Raw genomic sequence first — 6,000 nt, 5'->3', positions numbered from 1 at the left:
CTTTAAATAGTGCTCAAATGAATTACACTACCACTGAAAAGGAATTACTTGCAGTAGTATTTGCATGTGACAAGTTCAGATCTTATCTTGTTGGCTCACCTGTTGTTGTTTTTAGTGATCATGCAGCTTTGAAATATCTTCTTTCAAAAAAGGATTCTAAGGCTAGATTAGTACGATGGATTTTGTTACTTCAAGAATTTGATATCACAATCAAAGACAAGAAAGGCACCGAAAATGTTGTCGCGGATCATTTGTCAAGATTAACAACAGATTCGAGATCCGACATCACACCAATCGATGACTACTTTCCTGACGAATCTTTATTTTCTGTCTCTACATTGCCTTGGTTTGCTAATATTGTTAATTTTCTTGTTTCAGGATATTTGCCAGCTCATTGGAGCACCCAAGACAAAAGAAAGTTCTTGAACGAAGTGAAGAACTTTTATTGGGATGACCCTTATTTATTCAAATATTGCCCTGATCAAATATTTCGAAGATGCATTCCTGACAATGAGGTAAGTAGTGTCATTAAGTTTTGTCATTCTGAGGCATGTGGGGGTCATTTCTCATCGAAGAAGACAACTGCAAAAATCTTACAAAGTGGATTTTACTGGCCCACCATGTTCAAAGACACGCATGCATTCTGCAAAACTTGTGAAAATTGTCAAAAGTTGGGGTCTATTTCAAAACGTCACATGATGCCTTTAAATCCTATCCTTGTCATTGAAATATTTGACTGATGGGGTATAGATTTCATGGGTCCATTTCCTCCTTCATTTGGTTTTATGTACATATTGGTCGCAGTAGATTATGTTTCAAAATGGATAGAGGCAATTCCAAGTCGAAATAATGATCACAAAACAGTGATCAAGTTTTTGAAAGAAAATATCTTGAGTCGATTTGGAATTCCTCGAGCCATGATAAGTGATGGTGGAACACATTTCTGCAACAAGTCATTTGAGTCTTTAATGAAGAAATATGGAATCACACACAAAGTTGCCACCCCTTATCACCCTCAGACAAGTGGACAAGTAGAACTTGCTAATAGGGAGATCAAACAGATCTTGGAGAAAACAGTGAACCCTAATAGGAAAGATTGGTCTTTAAGACTTAATGATGCACTTTGGGCTTATCGAACTGCTTATAAAACATCATTAGGTATGTCACCTTATAGACTAGTCTATGGAAAACCTTGTCACTTGCCTGTGGAACTTGAACATAAAGCTTATTGGGCTATTAAAGCTTTCAATTCAAATCTTGATGATGCTAGTCAGCTGCGAAAATTACAAATAAATGAGCTTGAGGAAATAAGAAATGATGCATATGAAAATTCAAGAATTCATAAAGCAAGAATCAAAGAGTTTCATGACAAGAAAATACTTAGAAAAACATTCAATGTTGGTCAAAAAGTCTTGCTTTATAATTCTCGACTCCATTTATTTCCTAGAAAACTAAGATCAAGATGGAGTGGTCCTTTTATTGTGAAACATGTGTATCCATATGGGGCCTGTGATATCGAGAATCCAAAAAATGGTAATGTTTTCAAGGTAAATGGACATCGTTTGAAAGTTTACTTTGACAATTTTTCAGTTGAAAATGACTCTATTGAATTGGGTGATCCTGTATATAAAGATTGATTCTTTTTCTCACATTGTTTTTGTGTTTCTTTTTGTGTGACTTTTGTTTTGCTAGTTTCTCTCACCCCGGTCAAATGGCGGATAACGGTACTCCGTGACTCTTAAAGTCGGTTCTTTCAGTTTCCCATGATAACTGATATCTGTGTATATATTTGTGCAATTCTTTGTTGTTTCTCCTTTCTTTGCATCTCTTTTCCACTTCTCATCTAGAAAAAAATGGACACCACTCTTGAAAAATTGAAAAAGTATTTTCCTGCTCTACCTCAGAATGCGATTACAAAAATTTACCATGCTAGATGTGCAAGATTGCGATTGTTAATGAACCATGGAATTCCTGAAGATATTCGTTGGCTAATTGAAGCAAAGGTCCGATTATCAGGTGAGTCCTCCAATTCTTTCATTTCATACATGCCTGGAACAGGTAAAAGCACTTTTGCAAAGAAACGTCGTGCAAAACGATTGCAAGTCTGTCACAGATGTGCCAGATGGACTTGTAATGCAAAATGTCGTTCTTTAGGAATGGTATCTGTAAATCGTGAAGATAAAATCCAGTTCATTAAGGATGGCCTGAGTAAGGAGTCTTTAGATAATCTTCTATTGACTCTTGAGACGTACCCTAGTGGAGATGTGCATCGTGCAATTCATGATTTATGGCCACAATTCCATAAAGAACATGCTCGACATAATCTTGGGAATCTGACTAAAAAAGACCCTGTTTGTCAGTTTTTAAGAAAATTGGATGGGAAGCATATCCCCGACCCATAGAGGGCGTTTAAGCCGTTCTTGGACGTAAAACCAAGGGAAGATGTGAGCCACAATCACAACTGCTTGTACATACATATTTTTAAAATATAAAAATCAAAAAATAAAAAAAAATAATAAAGAGAGAGAGGCTCCAGCTGGCCTACATATAGGTGGTATGATTGCATTTTCAATTTCTCATCTATAAATTCTTCTCTTCCTTCCCTTTATTTCTACTCAACCCACACATTCAACAGATATCGAAGTGTGTAGAAATGGCAGGTTCCTCGAGTCATCAAATAAGAAATATTTGTGTTTTCGGTGGATCTAGTCCTGGGAAAGAAATAGAGTTTTTAGAATCAGCAAATCATCTTGGTCAGGTATTAGCTGAGAGAAAGATTCATTTAGTGTATGGCGGAGGCAGCCTTGGGTTAATGGGAGGTGTGTCAATAGCTGCATTTTTAGGAGGCAGTCAAGTTTTGGGGGTCGTCCCCAAAGTTTTAGCAAAAAAGGACCTCCTTGGAAAAACAATTGGAGAGGAACTACATGTCTCCACAATGTCTGAACGATTGAATACAATGTTTAAACATGCTGATGCCTTCATTGCCTTACCAGGTGGTCTGGGCACATTGGAAGAGATCTTTCATATTTCTTCTTGGGCCCAACTGCACATTCACCATAAACCTATAGGTTTGTTAAATGTTAATGGTTTTTACGATAAATTGTTGTCTTTTCTTGATCAAGCTGTGGAACAGGAATTTCTAACATCTTCGGCACGACGAATCATAATCTTTGCTGCTACTGCTGAACAATTGATTGACCAACTACAATCTTTCATCCCTATCATTGATCCCTCTATGAGTCGCATACATTGGTCAACTGAGAAAAGCCGTAAAAAGCTTAGATTGGATTTGAGCCTTCGTTTGTGAAACCTTGTGTCTTTTGGTTTTATTAATATCTTATTATTTTGTTTTGTTATTTCTTATATTTGTTTAAGTGTGTTTCAGGTTTGTCAGTTTCGTTGTTTCAGGTGATGTCTTCTATACTCTATCTTTCTACCTTAGGACATTAAGGACAATGTCTCATTTTGGTTGGGGGGAAAGGGTAGTAGTTGATATTAAAAAAAAAAAAAAAACTTAATGTGTTTTCTTTTTCATAAACTATTTGCAAAACTGTTATTAAGATGGCAGAGTAATGAGTATTGACTCTTGAGACGCATCTTAGTAAATATTCATAACAAGGTCTATTATTACACTCCTTGAAATATTCAGGTTTACAAACTCTCGCATTGTTATCACTTGACTCTGCTTATGTACTTATTTAACAAGTATTCGTAAACCTTCATTTTCACACACACACTTTAACATATGATTGTGGGTTGCATATTGGATTATTACATTATTTATGTTCTTTTGTTAAAGGTAACAACTAAGGAAAAGGGATAGTATATAAAAAAAAACAAAAAAAAAGTATATATAATAAAAAAAAAAAACGTAGATAAGTTTGGTTTCGTAGCCTCCATAATCTAAGCAATTAAGCCCGAAGGGGTGTTTTAATACCTAATACCCTAAAGTCAACTGACTTGGGAGCTATTGGCCCAAAGCTTGTTACATGGGTTAAGGAGAAAAGCTTAAGGGAATCAAACATTGCACTATCTACGTATCAGTATCTACAACCCGAGTTATTAAGCTCGAAGGGGTGTCTCAACACCTAATGCCCTAAGACCAACTGGTCTGGGAGTCATTAGCCGAAAGCTCGTTACATGGGTTAAAGCAGCATTCTGTTTTAAGTCATATGTGTATAAATATAAAAAAATAATAATCTCAACCCAAGGAAGTTAACCTGAAACATTAGAACAAAAATCTTGTTTTCTTCCAATAAAAGCCCCATCATCTATGTTTTCATATATTGAGCACATAAAAAGGAAGGTTTATTAATATTTTGTTTAAAAGGTATTGAGCAGATATATAAATTTAATGAGAGTTTGTTTACTTGGATAGATTAATGGAAGTTAAATGATGAATGCCTTGCTTTGTGGAACTTGCAAATTGTTTTTCTATTTTAACGCTTTGATTACTAGGGACTAGTAATAAGCTGGTTGGGGGGTGTGATTAGTACTTAAAAGTGCATTTTTATCAAGGTTTCATATCATCATTTTGCACTTGAAGTATTAATAACTCCTTAACTAGAGCATGTTTTATAATAATAGATCTGATAATATAAGATAGCTTTAATTTATGGTAAATGTTCATTTTAAATGCAGGCATATCTCACAATTCAAAGGATTGATTGATGTGATTAACTATTGAAAGTGAAAGGACAAAGAAACGGCTAAGATTAGAAAGGAGATACCGATTCAATTCAAATTGGAACACTGTTCAGTTATTGGGTCATATCTGGAGCTGTAGATCTTGGATTTCAGCTTAATTTATATGGATGGAAAGCTAAGAAATAGGCCTACAATGTTCATGAATAGTGTAAGACCCAAATCTGCCGTTTTCAAATTCAAAGTTTGGCCACAAAAGAGAAGTCAGAATCTGTCCTGTAATCCAGCCCAAACACTGCTTAGCATTTTACCCATATCTGGAGTTCTAGAAGGCCAAATGACGTGAAATTTGGTGGGTGGAAGGAAAAGACCATTTCCAACAACTTTCATGAAGAATGTTTTCTCAAATTCGGATGGTAACAATGACATTGCGTCCAGACAAGAGCTTGAGGTCTATCCACCACGTCCACCAACAGCACTACTCAGTATTTTAGCCATATCTCGAGCTCTATTGATCCAAATGATCTGAAATTTTATGGGTAAAACGATAAGATGATTGCCAACAACTTTCATGAGGAACACTTTGCCAAATTCTGAATGGATCAATGTCATTTCATCCAGCCAAAGTGCTTGAGTGCTGCTGTCCACCAAGTCCACTAAATCAATAGTTGGCCACTACATCAATAATCAATTACCAAATGAATAGTTCTGAATTTTAGCCTATAAAAGGAGGCATTTGCCATTCATTTAAAAAGCTTGGTTCTAAGATCAAGATCATGTTCTTGCTCTCTCTTTATTGTTGTAATGCTTAAGTTTTATTTTCATTAATCTCTTGTTCATGCTTTTCATTTCCTTTACTATACTTAGTTAACTTATATCATGTTTATGTTCTTATATTGTTTATTTATGTTTTTCTTCTTCATAATGTCTAGCTAAGTTAATTATGTCAAGGTGACAAGGTTTCACTAATGGTGTTAGAATAAGTATAATATGAACTCAACATGGACTTCAATGCTTAAATCCTAAACAAGTTTGCTATTAACATGTCTTATCATTTTTATCTTATTAATCCTTAATACCTTGCTTGTTAAATGGTTAATCTAGATTTGTGTTGTATAACACTTGGTACATCAAATACTTGATCCTTCATAGTCTTCGGCCGACATCGTTATTATGAGAGGAACTTGATTTGTTGTCAACATAAGTTAGCATCATGAATACCTGATAAAATTTATAAGTATGGTGTTACGTAAATAAGATGATTAATATGATTATGTTGATAATTTATAAAGAGTTTATACTTTACTTATATCTAATACTATTAGTGGATCCTCTAACCTTGACATTTGTTTTTAT

The sequence above is a fragment of the Populus trichocarpa genome, chromosome 1, assembly GCF_000002775.5.
Source record: "Populus trichocarpa isolate Nisqually-1 chromosome 1, P.trichocarpa_v4.1, whole genome shotgun sequence".
Lineage (NCBI taxonomy): Eukaryota > Viridiplantae > Streptophyta > Magnoliopsida > Malpighiales > Salicaceae > Populus > Populus trichocarpa.
Note: the sequence above shows the minus strand (reverse complement) of the source record.